The sequence below is a fragment of the Pleurodeles waltl genome, chromosome 6 (genome assembly GCF_031143425.1).
Source record: "Pleurodeles waltl isolate 20211129_DDA chromosome 6, aPleWal1.hap1.20221129, whole genome shotgun sequence".
Classification (NCBI taxonomy): domain Eukaryota; kingdom Metazoa; phylum Chordata; class Amphibia; order Caudata; family Salamandridae; genus Pleurodeles; species Pleurodeles waltl.
Genome location: NC_090445.1, coordinates 612,858,656 through 612,878,109, shown reverse-complemented (window position 1 = coordinate 612,878,109; position 19,454 = coordinate 612,858,656). Strand labels below are relative to the sequence as shown.

At 42.7% G+C, this 19,454-nt stretch overlaps 1 protein-coding gene across 2 annotated transcripts in view; it reads right to left on the bottom strand.

The window, feature by feature from the left end:
• Positions 1 to 18,622, bottom strand: part of NAV1 (neuron navigator 1) — a 950,201-nt gene extending 931,579 nt beyond the window's left edge. The window contains exon 1 of one of the 2 annotated variants that reach the window (XM_069238908.1): positions 18,383 to 18,622. The gene's annotated coding sequence lies outside the window, so the exon portion shown is untranslated. The remainder of the gene's footprint in view (positions 1 to 18,382) is intronic. The other variant, XM_069238913.1, reaches the window with a different exon arrangement.
• Between the last annotated feature and the right edge of the window lie 832 nt (positions 18,623 to 19,454).

The following is a 19,454-nucleotide window of genomic DNA, read 5'->3' as shown; positions in this document are numbered from 1 at the left end:
GACCACCATGAAGGGACCGTTATGGCGACTGTGTGCTTGTTATATGTTCAGTGGTTGGTTGCAGTGCTGACGTCACTGGAGGTCGGACCGCCTAAGTCCAGACGATGTACCGCTGGCGGTCTGCTATTTTTGCTTGGCGGTCGGCAGACCTGCCTGTGTATCTCGTAATAGGGAGAGCTGAAAGACCGCTGGCTTGGTGGTCTTTTCAGGACCGCCAACATGGCAGTCTGGCAGTCTGACCGTCAAACTCTTAATGATGCCCTGTATCTCATTGCAGCACAAAACAAGCTTAAACTGGATAGTTTATAGATCTCTGTGGTACCAGGCAGCCACAGAGATGCAACTGCAGGGGTACAGAGAATAAATCTTCTACTTCCATAAAATTATAGGACTTGCTTTTCAGTTCTGTTCATTTTGTGATTTGGCTGTGATATGACGCAAACGGTGAAAAACAACATCAACCAGCCTTTGTATAGCAGTGCAGCAGATGGCACAATAAAAACTGACCCCTAAGCTTCCTCACTTCTCATTGGATGGCATGTCTGAACTACATCTCACACCATGAATAAGGATGGTCCACCTCTTTTTCTCTGCCTTCAACACTCACATGGTGACATTTTCCCAGGAAAAAACACTTAGTTGTGCCTTACCTTGATGTTGAGGTCCTGGCTGAGTAGATCTCTGCTCTGATACATTGTCCAGTAAGTTAAGTTAGTTATTAAAGCTTTTAGGGATCTTTATATTTCACCTAATTTATTAAGACCTTGCATGAACAATTTTTCGTTCAGGGGGTGCTTGGTAGGTTTTAGACAAAGAATGGGGAGACTTTGCTGGAATGCATCGAACGCATAATCTGTATACCTGAACGATTAGATGGACACATTAATTGGCATTTTTTACAGCTTATATCAACTGATGGCAGAAAAGTTCTGATATCAGAGCAACAATGATGTCGTATGTTCACCTTTTCATACTGAAAGTAGTGATAATAGGTATGCAAAGGAATTCGATTTATCATCAAAATGTGAACTTGGTGATAAATGGAAGATCAGGCATTAAAATAGTTTCAGAAGTGCCTCTGAATCCAAACCAATCCAATTTACTTCTGAAAATGTTATTATCAAAAACAGAATTGTACATTCCCCATTTAAAAAAAAAGAAAACGTAAGCTGGGTATAGGGAGGGAGTGTTTGTGGACAATGTTATTGGGAATGCCCGAAATGTTATGGATAAAGTCACTTACATGCCACAATAGCTTACACGTTTCTAATTATTTACTCTGTTTTGTCAGTAGCCAAAAGTGACACAAAGCAAGCTGTTTGTCCCCTAACCACAGTCTATTTTAAAAGTTGGACATATGAAGATACCAGTTTCCAATCCAGTTATATGCAGATGTAACTGTTTGCATAACCTCTTTGTTGCTTTTTTAAATACTCGTAGATCTTTTAAAAAACATGATTATGCCTTTTTTCCCCTACTATTAGTAGCTTCTCCTGGCTTTTATCAATCACTGTATGCTAATAAGCTCCAAATTAAAAAATACAAGGATTCGGAAAAAAGCATGAGGGCCTGGCATTAGGTAAAAGGTCAAGTGAAGGTAATCAATGTATGCATTGCTATTTAGGTCAAGTTGTGTGTTTGCATGTGATAGGATTTTGGAAAAATTAGATAACAAAGTCCCCTTTATATGAGGCTTCACCAGACATCCTGATTGAAACCAGGTTTTTGAAATACCCTTCAAAAATCAGACTCCATTTAGAATAGAACAATGTTGAAAGCATCTCTGCTTGGGTAAAAAAAAATCATTAGGAATGTCATGGTCCCAATAACCATACAAGTTGACCATAGTCTGGGCATAGCCAGGCGTGGCCCATCCTCTAGGGTGGAGGGGCTATGCCCAACCCACCTTTTGCCTCTCATGAAGAGTGCCGGTCAGGCTGAACAAAGGTCAGCCTGACAGACACTCTTCATGTTCAGGTCAGGCAGCCAGGAGCGAGACATGCGCGATTTGCGCAGACCCCTGGCTGCCTGAGCTGAACTTTGCTGTGCTGAAGAGGTCACAGCTCCTGTCGGTGTGACCTCCTCAGCTCAGCAAAGGTGCCTCAAGGCCCTCCTCCGGGTGACGAGGGAAGCGTCACCCATTGACTTTGACCTGGGAGCTTCAGGTTTAAGACCTGAAGCGCCCAGGGCGAGTGTCAATCAGTGACACCTCGTCACAGAGTGGGGGGGGATCAGCAGTCTCACAGACCCCATCCCACTCTGTGACGAAGTTGGGACTGCTGCCTTCCCTCACTGGATGACCTTCCTGGGACCTACGAGGCTGAAGGTAAGTGTGTGTGTGTGTGAGAGAGATCTTTATAAATGAATGTTTGTTGCGTGCGTGTATGTTTGAATGTTGTTGAGTGTTGTTAATGGATGTGCGTGTGTGCGTGCGTGTGTGTGTGAGAGAATGAATGTGAGTGTGCTTCCCACCCACCCCCCTCCCTCCTAAAACTGCCGTCCGCCAGTGGGCTTAGCAACACTCACTTTGAAGTGGGTGTTGTTTACAATATGGAAGTGCAGAAAGAGAAAGATGATAAGGAATAACTGATATTAAGAACAGGTTGTCTCTGAACCAGGTAGAGTTTTCTTGCTTATTAATGTAAAACGCATTTTCAAGAATGAGAAACTGGTATTAATGTGAATTTTAAAGTAAGGTGCTCAAGACGTAGAGAAAATGGAGCTCGCTGAAAAAGCTTTATTGAACATACATATTGTGTGTGCAGGTGTGTGTCTTCAAATGATTAAAAACACAAACAACACTGTATATTGTAGCATATTGAATAGATAATCTTGCATGATCAGTTTCATTGGCTAGTAATGTTTGGATTTGGCTCAGAGGAAGTTTTAGCTGCCGTTAGAGCCTTACAGAGCAAACAAATAATAAATAAAAATACGTACATATGTAAAAACATATTGGAGCTTTGGGTTTGCCCTCTTCATTTATTGGCCTTTTTAACTGTCAGTCACATTTTCTTACAAACCAAAGCACACAGCATGTGGGCAATGACACAGCCAACTCCATCCATTTGCTCTCCTGGACTGTGGGTTTGCCTCATCACATGCGCCTAAAAAGAAGTGCTGTTGGGCCAATGCCTTACTTTGCCAGTACTTTTATTCTTCAATTCAGTTTTTTATAGTGGTTAAATTATGTATTTATTTAAAGTAATGTTAAGTAACTATTGATTATATATTTATTTAAAGTAATGTTAAGTAACTTCTTGATTTACAAGAAGCATATTATCTGTCATCTGCTGTAAATCTATGCTTGTCCTAAGTATACCTGTCTGCAGGGAAATATCCATACTGCCTGTATATGTTTGAAATAAATAATGAAAAGAAATGTAACAATTGCACCAGCATGCAAGGCCAGACGTATTGGTTTTGTGTCAATGATTGTTCAACCTGCCTACTATACAACCACGTGGGTTTCAACTAGGCTGTCACGTATATGGCATACTATCACTCGGTCATCCAAGCATTATGGATACTTGTATTTGTTCATGAACTGATTGTATTCTATTCTTAATCAATTATCTTAAATAGCTTGTAGCTTGCAGTTTCATCGACATTGCCATTGGCTCTTATTTAAACAAAGTTCCTTTAAAATTATTTAAACATGGGAATCACACATGCTAATACAGAGTGCCTCATTATGTTCCCAATGGGGCACAATATTTTCCTACACTAATAGGCAGGTTGACCCTGTTACCAAACATTCTTCCATTATGGCTCATAGTAGTTATTTTGGATGTCTGCTCTCAAGAAGAAATATAATGCATTCTGCCCAAAAGTGACAGTAGAACGTTTTGTGTCAAGAATGGATATCCCAATGTGTAATCTTGCATCAACTGTATAACTTTTACTTGATCACTGGGCTTGCTGGCACATATCTCCTTCTAAAATGGCAACATTTGTCCCCTTCAAATGAGTTACATTGCATCTTGGAGCTGCCACACAATTGTTAGGGTCATCATTTAAAACACAAAAGAAAGAGCTACCAAGTTCAAACAAGCCTTGGTAAAGCAAATAAACCTCGCCAATGAGAGATCTACTGGCTTTGTCAATAGTTTTTTTTGTTGCATAGCAGTACAGCTACTGCACAGCATGGCTGAAAGCAAAAAAAAAAAGCACTATGACACAGTCAACGCTGGCTATGTCATAGGGTTTCTTTCACTTTTAGCCACACTTTCAACAGCAGTGCTGCTTGTTGATCGCACATGGGAAGTGTTCTGTGAAAAGCAAGATGATCGTCAAAGTGCAATTACCGTGTTATGGCGCCCATTGCTTAGCAGCATGTTGATTGAACAGGCGTGAGAGAGTCTCATCGCTCGAAGAGAAGATGAGTAGTAAATCACACATGAGGTCCATCAGTGAAGCTGTACGAGAGTCTCAGCACTGAAACAGAAAATGTTCTTCACATCACACATGAGGTGCATCGGCAGAGCTCTGTGAGATTATCAGCACTGGAACAGAAAGTGTGCAACCCATCACACATGAGGTGCATCGGCAGAGCTCTGTGAGATTATCAGCAGTGGAACAGAAAGTGTGCAACCCATCACACATGAGGTGCATTGGCAGAGCTGTGTGAGAGCCACAGTGCTGAAACAGAAGATGTGCAGCATATCACGATTCGGAAGAGCTGTGAGAGAGTCAGCGCTGGATAGGAAGATGAGCAACACTTCACACACAAGGTGCATCAGAGGAGCTGCGTGAGAGTCTCAGCACTGAAACAGAAGAGGATCTGTATGTCACAAACATGAGGTGCATTGGCAGAGCGGTGTGAGATATCAGTTCTGGAACAGAAGATGTGCGACACATCACATATGAAGTGCATGGACAGATCTGTGTGAGTCTCAGCGTTGGAACAGATGTGCAGCACATCACCACTTCACACATGAGGTCCATCGGCAGAACCGTGTGTGACTCAGCCCCGGGAACAGAAGATGAGCGACACATTACATATGAGACCCAACAACTTATCAGCTGCAGACGTCGTATTTAACAGTGGGACAAGGAGACAGTAGAACAGAATAAACCCTCACATGCTCAACCAATCATACAAGAAGCATCCTTTGCTTACATCCAACAACTTATTTATGTATTTAGGCCAGTATTTAATTGAAGACTGCTTCTACTTCACTCCGCTGAGGGTGCAAGTGTGAATATAGATAACCCTGTCCCCTTTCCTCTGCAGATAATGGATGGCAAAAAAAACAACACCCTGTCAAAAACAACAGATCTCACATAAGCAGGACATTTTAAATTTGCCATTTGTTTCTTGTGTGTTGAATCTAAAGAAGTGAAGCCAAACCCTCCCAAATCTTTCAAAAGTAGGTGAGGCTGGCAAAATGAAACCAGGCATTGCTGACCAATAAAAGCAAGAGAAAGGAGGGTGCAAGCTGCCTCTGACCAATAAAAACAAAAGAAAGGAGAGTGACGAGCAAGTCTTTCAATTGTAAGTATTGGGTGTGAGGAAAGTACCTTTTTTAGATTTTTTTAAAAGCACAATAGACTCGCAAGCCACAACACATGTGCTATCCCAGGTGAAACCTAAATACAAAGGCCCCAGATGCTTTCTAACTAGGAAAACAATATAAGATTTAGTCTGCTCCCATGCCTAATGGGGAACGACACTAAAGGGACCTGTGTAGCCAACCAAATGGAGCAGTGTTTAAAAGTAAAGGATCTTCTTGGAGAACTGTCATCATTTAGTCATTCTGAGAATGTTATCTGTGAGATTCACCAGTGTGGTCTGTGTTTCATGACAGTGGTGAACTATGCCACACGAATACTCCGAGAGATAGATTATGGTAAATTGCTAATTTTTACAGCTTTAAAGCAATAATGGTTCTCCTGAATACAAGAGGTTGTTAGCAAAGTTTGACAGGGAGCTGAAATTTGCCAGATAAACAAGATAACATGAGGGTTTCCTATGAGGGAAACTAATGTTGCTACCTAATGAACATGAGCATTTGGTTGTCCACCAGAGTTGAGTTTGGAACAGATGTAACCAAAAGAATAATATAAAAGGGACAATTCTTAAAAAAAAACACCCAGGAGTATTTTCGGTTCATATGGTCTATTTGGAGGAAGAGTTTGAGGGGCAAAGGGCTGACAGGACAGAATATTTAGGTATGGATAAAAAAGTACATAGAACAAAATCAGGAGTAGTAGTCAACTGATCATGAGCCGCAATGAAGCTTTAGATGATTCGCAAGAACGTGTCTTGCGGAACACTTAAGGATGGAGATTTCAGTGTCTTTCTGCTCTAAGGACAAATATAATTGGTTTGTCCTATTTCAACTACAAGATCCACAAAATCTGATCACCAGTCTATCTCTTCACTTTTCTGTGAACAATTAATTGTCAAAAGAATCACCTATTGGTATCACTTCAGACTAATATGCCTGGAAGAGCTCATCTAAATCATTAAAAATCTCAAACCTGCCTATTATGGCCAAGACCTATTACCACTTATCATCACTAAGGAGAATTTCAACATTGCTGCAGAGAAATGATGTGAACTTACCACCATTTCTCCTTGTGAGAGTACGTTCCCTTATTCCCTAAACTACGGTCAAATTACATTTCTTCTAAAGAAATCGAACCTTGTTTTGAATCACCCTTCAAAATACTGACCTGTACTAACGTTCCATGGCTACCCAAAGCCAACAAGAAATATTTGTCCATACAACTGTCCACATAAAACTGAAAAATCTCTTATTTGTTGTCCATCAGGTTTCCGTACTGGATGCAAGCATGGATGAAGAAACGACTGCCCCCAATTTAATGCAAAGAGGACAGAATTTATACTTTTCTCACCCACATTCAAACCAATTGCGATCCTTCTTAAAGAACCAACATCTTCAGAATTTGAGTCTGTTCTGTCTCCCATTGTGATCCCTCCCGGATTCACTCTCGATCCTTGTTTAACAATGATACCTCATATAAAAAGATTCTCAAAAGTGGCAAGCTGCCATCTATACATCTTGAAGAAAATGAAACATAGTCTATCTCTTGTCCAACTCAAACCTTCTACTCATTTACTGATCCTATTAAGAATGGATTTTGGCAATGTGATCCTGGTAGGAGTGCCACAATCAACATTTGATCCACTGAAAGCCACCTTCCATGCCACTGCAATACTCCTAAGCTAATCGAAAGAAAACAATGACATATTCACTGTTCGTTCTGCATTTCATTGGCTTCCTATTGGAGCAAGTACAAGGTTTAACATAAGATGTCTCACATACAACATCAAACATTACTTAACACTCTCTTATCTAATGAACCTATTCATAACCTCTAGGGGCAAAGAAGAACTACAAACAAAAAGCCACTTCTTGAATGTCCCCGATTTACAACCTCCTTTGCTCAACAGCATTCATTCCCAGGAACTGAGACCACCCTCTGGAACTCTTTTCCTAATGACCAAGACTGAACCCCAACTACCTGTCCTTCTGTGACAGGTAAAGACTCATCTGTTCAAACTATATATTTCCAATATGTCGCCTCCTTAGTAATGCAATTGCATGTTTATTCTCTTGGCTTGGCCTTACTCGCCAAAGGCTGGTTATTACTCTGATGTTGCATTTGACAGTTCTGTTTTTGTAGAGAGCTCACATGCTTCCGAGTGATGGAGGACTAATGAAAACCTTTGTTTAAATAAATACACGTTCCTGCACATCTCACAAGAAACAAGCAGGCTGAGCACAGAAAACGGTGACTATAATAATAGCTGAAACACTTTTGACATTATCTGGATTAATCAACAATCAAGGGGATCTAATTTACACATCTCTTTGCAGCAACACTGGCGTTCTGTTAATGGATACTCTTGTACAAAAGAGTGATGGAGAGCACTTTCTGGAAATTTCCAGCATTTTTTCCGGCCTCTAGAGACTTTTTGAAATGAACAGCAGAGAAATATGCTGCTTCTGATTATTCATTTTAATTTAAATATTTATTGACTTTGTTGATTAAGGAGTAAGCCATATTATGAGAGAAATATTAACTGGACAATAAGTAAAACAGTAGAGCTCTTCCGTCCAAGACGTCTTCAAATTGGAGGTACAAATAATTGTCTTCTTTGGAATTGGCAATAGCACTACTGAATCAATTTAAATGAAGCTTTTATCTCACAAATCATTTTCGTAAATTTGTTTTTCTAATGTAGGATAACATCCATTTTTTTATAAATGTCTTCTCTGAGCCAATTGGTTGGGCTTTTGAGAGTCATGGGCACACACACTCTTTCCTGCCAAAGAACTCCTTAGTCTTAAATTGTGCTTCAACTATCATTTTGAGAATAACCAATCTGGCAGCAGAAAATGAACATCCTACACATTTCCACGGCAGTCACACTAGACACAACTTTGTCCCATCTTTTCTACCTCTTAATAATTCAAACAAAGAGACTCCTGGGGAGCTGCCTGTGCTGATAAACGATAGCTACACAATGTACTACTATTAAAAAGTTGCAAACACTCCCTGATAACTACTGAATTTCACTACTTTCCCATTAGCTTTAGAGTGATTAATACCATGTTCTCCCAGAAAGTTCTCTGTGTCTTGGTGATAGTTGGATAACATCATCAGCCATGATCCGCTGATGGGATCGTTCCTTTGCAAACATTTCCCTAAGGAACTATATTATTGTATTGGTATTGGAGACAGCATTACATTTTTACATTGGTAAATTTCATTACAAAAACAGTTAAATTAAGACCTTGGTGTTTACTGCTTGAAGACTGATGGATGATCAGGAAAAATCAATTTTCAGGGGCCATCCCGACACTGTACTACGTCATTCTTGTCACTTAGTGAGTGGCCATTAAATGTCTGTGGCCATTAATAAACCTGTTAAGACACATAGGGGGTTATTCTAACTTTGGAGGAGTGTTAATCCGTCCCAAAAGTGACGGTAAAGTGACGGATATACCACCAGCCGTATTACGAGTTCCATAGGATATAATGGACTCGTAATACGGCTGGTGGTAAATCCTTCACTTTTCCGTCACTTTTGGGACGGATTAACACCTCCTCCAAAGTTAGAATAACCCCCATAATGGAATCCTACCTTTTGCAGTACATTAAGCACCCCACATTTTTCTCCAGGTAATCTTTCACAGGGCAGCACTAAAATCTGCAAGTGATACCCAGGTTTCGGGGCAAATCTCAGAATAGGTGAAGATATAACATCCAATACATTTTGAACGTCTCTGTGTATGATTTTGTTGGGAGAGATAATTATCGCATTCAACAGTGGATATCTCGTAGTGAGGACCTTAACGCATTAGCACTATCATGGCACAACCCGTATTTCCTCACCACATTTTCTGCTTTTCTGTCTATTCCCGGTGATTAGAAATAGTCAATGAAAGACTTGTCAGTTGACACATTCCTAATTGTGCTTTGAGAACACTTTTTAGCAATCATATATGTTTGATCTCTTTGGAATTTCCTAATATTGGTTTATAGAAATGGCATTTGCTTTTGTATAGCTTAAAAACCATGAACACTTTCCATATTGCTGAAAAGCCTCCTTAGCTCTGGTGGAGTCACTGGAGGCTCTTCAAATGAATAGGCTTTAAGCCTCTGCACAATGCTGTTAGAATACAGCAGCAATGCTATCCTTTGAATGCATGGTCCATAAATTCAAGGCCCTGTTGTGTGCGACTCCTTCTGTTTACACAGTGGAATGGTCTATATATGTCAGATTCATTATGTAGCTGGAACACCACATGTTAAGTTAACCCACATGATATCGTCACCAGAAATGAGGGTGCTCGCTGTGGGTTATAATCCTTCTTTGTGTCTGAAGAATCGTATTATTAGCACAGTCCTTGAGTATCCATATACAGTTTCATAATATGTTTTCAAAATTGTTATAACATCAAGATATTCTCGTCTACCAGATGAGTTTTGACACATTCTAAATTGTATACTTCTTCAGGAGATCCACATATTGAACTTTTTCCTAAAGAAAATGTGTACCGACATTCTTTATTAAGAAATTAATAGACTTAACACCAACTTATCCATTTGATCAAACATTAAAACACACTCGTCATATTTATTTACTTGTGACATTACTAGAATTAGGAGCTCTTTGTAAAATACAGTTATGACACAACATTATTATCATGTCACGAAGACATATGCTGGGCTTGTTAGAAGCATCAGGGAGGAAATATGGAGACAGCTCCAGGCTAACATTCCTGTTTCACAAAAACAACGCGTTTTGTAGCTATACAGTCCAAGAAAGAAGTCCTTCTCTTTTAAGTGGCAGCACCGTTTATTTGCTTGCACAACAGTAAAATGGTTGGACAGTAATTTAGCTTCCTTGAAGGACTGTTTCACTTTACATTTCAGAAAGGGCCAGCTTGATCCTGAACGATCATTAGTCCCTCTTTGAACTTATTTCGTCATTCGACTAAATGGAATCACTAATAGTTGCCCTGCTAACATCCTTCATGTGTCGGAATACTTTGTAGATGCTTATTTGTTAAAAGTCTTTGCTTAGCAGATTCTACGAGCCTTAGAAAAAATGTTTCATCCAGTCACAAGTATATGCTATTTTTACAACCATAGATATATTAGTTTCCTACCATGGTATCACTCCAATAGACCAGAATTTCTTGGCAGTGACTAGAATATTAGTCCCAGTCATTCGAGTATACTCAGGGCACGAAAAAAATCTGATTGCAATTGGTAGAAATCAACCTAACACAACATTTATAAACTTCTAATACAACTTTGATGAACTCTAAATCTTTAAATTGGATGTGGGCGTATTTTGCAGATACCCAAAAATGTCTCAAGACTTTCAAGGGAGGAGTTGTGGCAAGTCTTTCACAGGTACTTTCCATCTCCCATTTCTGAATATTTCCTCAATGGTACTCCAGCAACATCTCTATGAACTTCAAAGTTAAAATATCACTGCACTCTACCCAACTTTAGTAAATGGAAGTTGTGATAATGGACCACCAATATAAAGGCCGTCGTATCACAGGGAGCTAATGCTACCTGCTAAACTGAAGTAGGGTCCATCTGGTGGGAAGTTTTTGGTGGATTTATTTAGCTGGCTGGTTAGCACAACCACTGATTGTGAAAGCAACACACAGAAGAGGAACTCGTGATTGAAAGACATATACAGTTATGACTCAATGAAGTAGCCCACTTGATTCGGTTATGTCCCCAAAATTCGATACCTGCCTCAGATAAATGATAAATTGTTGCCTTCAGGTCAATGTGGACACTCTGATGTCCTCACTTTTACTGCGGAGGACTTCAAATTAGGTTTGGCAGACGCACATCAACACATAAAAGAGGTTGGTTAATATCATTAGCCAAGTATGTTATCCTGCATTTAATTATAAAATAACCTTTCTCTGATTGGATTGACCTGCATTTCATTGCACATTTTTCCTCAATGACTTTATCCTGTATTTGGATTATAGAAGGTTACAAAGATTGCTTTATCAGGCATAAGATTAGTGAAGGAAATGGACTGATAATTTCACACCGAATTGGAACTAGGAGTTTTTCGGGTTACATACATCTTCATTAGATTAAGAAAATAGATTACTCTGAATACTTTGACCTTCTGTGGATTACATAATCAATTTACTTTGAATTCTTTAATCTGCATTAGACTGCAGAAGAGTTTTGCTTCAATTAGGTTTGCCTCTTGAATTATAAAAACGCATTTCATTGCTTTATTAATCACTCACTTTCAGAAGGTGAGTACTCTGATTACTGCATTGAATTACAGGCTATTACTCTGATTTATCCTGGATTGAATTGCATACAACGATTGATTAATGAAGAGCACTTTAATTACTTCACGTTGCAGTGACTTACAGGAGAATGGTCTGATTACTTTACAATGCATTAGATGACATGGCATTAAAGTAATTGCTTTACATATTAATACACAATGGATTGTTTATGATTGTTTGACTCTGAATTAATTACTTAAAACGATTATTTGGATTGAAGGACATCATTCAAATGACTGAACTGAACGAATGAACAGATTACATCAAAGTTGAACTGGGTGTAAAGTGTGGTTTTCTCCACTGGGAAACATGGTCTCCCCATAGAGAAAAAATGTGCAATTGCACAACAGGCTGAACTTCTCCAGGGGGAATTGAACACTATGTATAATTTCGCTCTGGGCCAAGGGACGCCTGGGGAACATGCCTCCTGACACTCTGAGCAGTATATTTCAAACCTGCTCCTGAAACAGCTTTCCAAGTGCACTATTGGGAATATTTATGAATTACGACCAGTAACAAATATGCACCTGTTCGGAGGACTACTACTGTGGGTGCAGATTTGCTACTTTTTTAATCGACCCATAGTATGATAGGAGGCATTACATGGGGAATAACCCTTGGCCCAGATTCGAGCCCCATGGACACAATCAAGTCTGGTAGTCCAAGAAAACCAGACACTGACTACGTCGTTGGCTCCAGGTTTGTTGTTATCACTGAAGAGATTCTAACATTGCGGAGCGAGATTCCAACAACAGGTGTGACCCACCCCCTAAAGATGCATTTAGAGAAAACATTTCATTTTATTTCAAACAAGCGAAAGCCCTGCCAATATAGTCTCCCATCCTAAATGGCATCTTCCAACAATTCTGTTAGCAGTGGTACAGTTCTGTAAATAAATAAATAAATGGCAAACAAAATTAATATTGTTACAACAATTATTACTGATGATGCAAACTACCAAACTTGGTATTTTTAAAATATTTTTGTAGTAAGAATGTGCAGTTTCACTGTAGGCGAATGGCAGTTTTAAAGGAAATCATCGTTTTAGGATGTCTATTTAATTAAGGAGCACTAAACCTGGACCTACCAACCAACCGCATTGCTGTTAATTATTGAGCAGGCTTACATCCATAGGCAGAGTACAACTGGGACAAAAAGTAGGCTTGGGTACCAAGGTAAAAGTGGCCCCCATTAGTGAAGCAGATAGCTAAAAAAAGTGGTCCACATTTACAAACTAGGCCAATTTTGAATATGTAAAAACACACTGTATGGGTATTTTCCGAGTTATGGGAGATTGCAGGATTTGTGTTTGCTCGAAGGCAGTGCTTATGATAGCATCAGGGAAATCAACATTAAAAACCGGCCTACCTGGTCATACAAAAAGCCTGCAAACTGCTAAAAAAGGAACATCCCACACACTGATCTGTCAGACCAGCTCATTGGCCCATGCCTGATTGCTCCATAGGCCAGTCCGTACCCTGCCTATTCTCAGTGTGGCGTGATGCGCTTCTTCATATATAGAGGTAGAATGTAAAACCTTGAGTGTCTGCAAGCCTCAGATTTCATTCCTGCAATGGGGCGGCCCAAAGCTCCAGGGTGCCACAAACTATTGGTGTTGCGCAGGACTGTTCAGAAGTTAGATATATAAGCGAGAAGTGTGCACAGCAAGCCTTTTGCTCAAAGACGTTTTGGAAAGTTCCCAATTGTACCCCTTATTCAGCCTGAAAAGCATCCTGGTTTTCCTTCAACTTCACACAGACACATTTGTTAACTCTGGATAGCGAGATCATTTAGAACTCTATCTATCCAAACATGTCCAGCGGAGCATGATTCACACCACTTTCATGTTTGAGTCATAATTCCATGCTGGAAAACGTATGCAGACTATTACTCTGTAACTGTATTTTTGTAGAGCTTTACTTTACACAAACACATTGCACAGGAAAACACTAAGGGCCTGATTCTGATTCTGGCGGGCGGCGGAGGCCGCCCGCCAGAATTCCGCCCTCCAAAATACCGCGCAGCGGTCAAAAGACCGCAGCGGGTATTTCAAGTTTTCCCCTGGGCTGGCGGGTGGCCGCCAAAAGGCCGCCCGCCAGCCCAGGGGAAAACGACCTTCCCACGAGGATGCCGGCTCGTAATCGAGCCGGCGGAGTGGGAAGGTGCGACGGGTGCATTTGCACCCGTCGCGTATTTCACTGTCTGCCAAGCAGACAGTGAAATACTTGTAGGGGCCCTCTTATGGGGGCCCCGCGGCACCCCCTACCGCCATCCTGTTCATGGCGGGTTTCCCGCCATGAACAGGATGGCGGTAGGGGCTGTCAGAATCCTCATGGCGGCGGAGCGCGCTCCGCCGCCATGAAGGATTCCCCCGAGCAGCGGTAAGTCGGCGGGAGCCCGCCGACTTGCCGCTTCTGACCGCGGCTGAACCGCCGCGGTCAGAATGCTCGTGGGAGCACCGCCAGCCTGTTGGCGGTGCTCCCGTGGTCGGTGGCCCTGGCGGCCACCGGCCGCCAGGGTCAGAATGACCCCCTAAAGGCCTGATTATGAGTCTGGGGGTCACTAGACCACCAGAATCACGGTGGCAGTCAGGACCGCTGCTGCTGTGGCAGTACGGCTACCTCATTACTACTGATGTCTCCTCCAAGATCTGTGATCCCGATGGTTGACGGAGGGTGCAGATCGCAATCAGCCAGGGTGGCGTTGCATGCAGCGCCGCCTTGCTGATTACGACCTGGTTCTCCACCAGCCTTTTCATGGCGGTTTCACCACTGTGGAAAGGCTGGGCGAGAACAGGTGCAGGGGGCCACAGGGGGGCCCTGCACTGCCTGTGCACTTGGCATGGGCAGTGCAAGGGTCCCCATGTCCAGCACCCTACCAATGCTCAATGTGTGCAGACAGTGAGCATTGCAAGGGTGCTGATGCCCCCTGTGGACGGCAGCAGTGCCGCCGGCTTTATTGCGAGATGGCGCCAATGCTGCTGCCACTTTCCAGCTGGGTTGACGGGTGGAAACCATGGTTTCCGCCTGTCAGCCCAGCGGGAAAGTTCTAATGGGCCGGGTGGGGAAATAGCCAGTAAGGTGGCAACCTCCCCATCAGAAGTTTTGTGGACGGGTCATCCCGTCCGAAAAACTCGTAATCAGGCCCTAAGGTTGCTATTATGAGGAAGAAAACACTAGGGGCCTGATTTAGAGCTTGGCAGATAGGATTACTCCGTCACAAACATAACCGATATCCCATCCGCCGTATTACGATTCCATTATTTCGTATGGACATCGTAATACGACGGATGAGAAATTTGTCACGTTTGTGATGGAGTAGCCTGTCCGCCAAACTCTAAACCAAGCCCGAGGCCACTATTCTGAGCTGACTACAGATGCACTTCCAGTAAAGATAACACTCTGGCCAAGTCCTAGTGGCCTGGAGTTCCCGCACTAGATATTACCAGGTGAGAGCGGCCATGGCCTGGTTTTAACAGGTACAAAACTGCACCCGAGAAAACCACAAGGCCTTTGCGCCAGCAGTGACCAGAGGCTCTTGTCAGTACCCACTTCACCTCAAACCTGAACAGTTGTGGAAGCATGCAATAAACCCCCAGCAGCTCCTCAGGCAGCCATGTTCCAAAGCCAAACATTTTGCAAACAATGCGAAGTTGAGAACTTTTCCACAGACTTTCCAACATTTGCAAAAAATAAATCTTAATCGATGTAAAGAAATCACTAAATTGGTAGTGGTGAACTAGAAGAGGGATGTGACTAGTCAATTCAGGCTGTATCGTAGCTTGTACCACACAATAGGCCATTGTGAGATTCAAGGCAGCCCAACCAACGTATCCACCCCACGCCTCTGGCAAAATGTTGTGATCGCTCCTGCACTGGCATGAATGGCTGATTCATAAGCCTGGATGTGTCAAAACTGTCCAGGAAGACTGTGCTTCAATACTTTCTGTGCAGAATAAAAGAGCTGATATACAGACATTTTGGACAGCCCAACATGGCGTCAACAGTTTATCATTGCTACCTGAGGCAGACAAGACCAAAAGAAAGTAGAAACACATATGGTATAAAAATGACTTTTCCCGGCACTCCCAGCCTTTCAGTATGTCCAACATTTGGAGAGATTATTGTATCGACATTGGAACAAAAAGAGATTATGTTGGCCCTGCTTTAATTCAGGGTACTGGCATGTAGATCATACCAGCCTACAGCGAGGCTTTGCCTAGTTGAAATATTTTGCCAGTTCAACCAGGCAATAAGTGCACACTTGCTGATCAAAGTCACTCAACACACAGGCAACCTGTATTTTGTTTTAAACCAATCCATTTGCTGCAATTTTATGAATTTTGCCAAAATTCACAGAAAGAATATAGGAGGTCGTGCACTTCCTGCAGTCGAGAAAGTGTGACCCATGACCCTATGTTCTTAAATAATTCCCATTCATTCATCAACTTCTGAGCAGACGTTGTCGCTCTTCTTGGCCAAGACTTCTGCTGTGTGGTACTGCAGGCAAATCGGAGTGTACTTTATTCTCATGCAGCCTGAGCAAGGATAACAACAGGCCCTGATGAGCCATGCTACCCCTCTGTCATCTCTGCTGGTGGACTTCACGCTAGGGAACTAGACAGGTTGAGCTATCAAGACCCAGGCATGTGCCATGATCTTATGCAAGGCACTACCCCCTGGGACGTGGGCTGTTTTGAGCACCTTTACGAGGGGCCAGACTTTGCTTTGCAGGCCTACCCAGGATAACCAGTTTCCTGCGCTGGTCCACTTGTGATGCTGGTTTTTTTGACTGAGCCCCCAGTCCCATAGGGAGTGAAGATGACTCACAGACCCATATAGCATTTCCTTCTCTGCCTGACATTGGCTGGCCTGGAAGAGACAGAAAAGTACTACATCGAACCCATTAAATGATTACACTCTTCTAAGAGCAAAGAATCGCATAACATCTTGCCTGCATTGTCCTTGAATTTTTCATCATCAGAGTAATCTCACCTTGAGCCAATTTATATTGCAAAGGCGCCTTATAAGTGTCCAAACTTGGTCCTCTAATCACCCAATTGTCAAATGGCCATCTATTCTCTGGAGCACCTTTGTTCAGGTTTCTACCCAACAAGGTGCACGCTGGGACCTGTAGAGGTACGCTTACAAATGAAAATGAAAAACTACACGTTAAATCGTACAAAGTGGTGCTGGATGGAATGCTAGCAGTGGATAAAGCTACGGGGCATTATACGTGCAGACCCGACGGATGATGGACCGTTCTGTTTTTTTGTTTTTTTTTCGGGGTGGGGGGGGGGGGGGTTGCTCGCCTCTAAAGGGTCTGACAGCATAACACTTCTGTCAGCCAACCTCTTAGATCCTTACACCAACAGTTCTGAGCCCGGAATCCTGTATCGGCCAGATCCATTTTTATCTGCATTACATTTTTTGGACATATAGTTTCGCTGTTCCCCTTACACTGATAACCTGCAGAAAGCGAGAACTATCTTAGTCTCTCTCGCATGACTTAGTAATGATTCAACTTGACATTTGTTTTCTAGTTGACCCCAGTCACACCGTGAAGTAATCAGCTTATTACTAGTTACAAGGCCTAGTTACTGTAACCAAGACAGCCTGGATAAAATCTGCTGCAGGAGGTATCACCAACAGACCTCACATCAAGTGTCATCCCCCCAGTGAGCCCCAGTTTACTACCCGCTTCCACGTTTAACTTTATAGCTGCCTGTTTATCACGCAAAGTACTAATGGGTGAACAGCTCGAGGGCGGGTTGGAGGATTCACACATAGCAGGGGCGCACTTTGCAGTTGTCCACCTTGACTGTGAGACTGACGGCACAGAGAGCCATTTCCAAGCAGCTGGCAGGGAGGGTCATTGTCAAAAGAGGGGGTGTGACAGTCTGTCATTCGGAAGGCGCAAAGCATAATGAGAAGGCGTAGACTAATGTGTAACTTGAATTCTAATCACGGCTTATCCACAATTGATAGAACTGTGTGATCCTGGGAAAACCATGCTATCCCATCTGTACCTTATTCAATAACTGTCAAAACTGGGAGCACGCTGTGACTGGCTAACGCAGGGCAAACGCCAAATCAAGGGAAGCAAAGAACACAGAAGTTAAAAAAAACCAGAAAGCTCATTTAGTCCTATTGGCACTATACCACTGAAAACAACTTGCACCCAGCAACAAAGGTCCCAAACTCTCCATGTGCACCTACTTCGCCAGAATCAGTCTGGAGGAGATTCGGTTGACTGAGCTGCGCTATAGTCTTCCTATTTAGTCTACTCAACATTAGCTCAGTCTGACCACTGAAGTGCTGATACCGAAAGTGAAATGTGGTGAAGGGGGTTCATTGCACCTTAACGACCAAGATAACGAAACTCTAATCCAGGCGTCACTGCTTGCTCGCACCTTGTGATCGATCCTCTGTGCTCCATTTCATTATGTGAACAGATCGTGAATAACTAGAAACATTACTATTGCATTCAACATTCGACAGTCACGTCAGTCCTGCCCGATCTCAGCAGATAGGTCTGATGGATGCATAGCAACTTACCTTTGGCTTGCTGGTTCCCTGAGTGTCTTTCATCCCATTGGATGCTCGCGGGCGTCAGGACAGTTTCCAGGCAAAGGCTGCGCAGCCCTAGGATCCATGGGAAGAAGGTGTACCCCGCGCCAGCGCGGTAGAGCCATAAGGACGCAGACGGTTCTCAAACAGTCAGTGTATGACTAGCCGTGCGATGACTAATCAACGGCAGCACTTCTGACACAAAGCGGATGCCAGCATCCCGAACAAAGTGCCGGTCCCGCGGGAAGCTCTGGCTGCTGGGCGCGGTCATGTGACTGCGCGCCCCCGCCCCCTCCCTTCAGGAGATGTGAGGATGCGAGACACAGGGGCTGCTCCGGGGATGGCCATTGTTGTGACGCTGATTGTTTAACCAGCACGTGGGTTTAAGACCATTGTCCGCCTTTCAGGCTGCCCACCTTTCCAAAGTTACCCGCTATACATACCCATCACTTGAACACATTCTATTTTCCTCAAACAAATATCTCTTCTAAGCCGAGACTCCTTTCATCCCATCATCATTCTGTACCCCCACAGATCCAGCATGCTGCAAATTATCACTGTGTCCCTAGTAAAACGTCTAGTACATTAATATTAATTGCTCATACTTCTTCCCAAAGCCCGGTTTTCGTCACAGTGCACTGATAACGTCCTGGGTGCTACTTTTGATAGCAATTCTGAACAGCATATCTCTCTGAGCTATTTAGCGAAAGCATAAATAACAAGCATTTGCAATGCAACGGGTCTCGCGTTTGCTCATGTTAGAGCTAATAGCGTGGTAAACTCCTAACCGGACATTTCTTGCGACATAAACCATGTACGTAACCGGAAACAGTGCAATTAACTGTGTAACAGGGTGGATATTATACAAAGCGCTCGACTTCTGCCAAGCGAGATTGCATTGCGAAAATAGAGAAAAAGTAGTCCACAAACCAAGCGAGCCTCACATGTTTTCTGTACTTTGTTGTTGCGCTCGAGGAGGGCTAACCACCGGAAAAGGCATGACGTATGCGTGCCTTCCACTAATTAAATCAACCAGATTCTACCAGGCAAGCCCACAAGC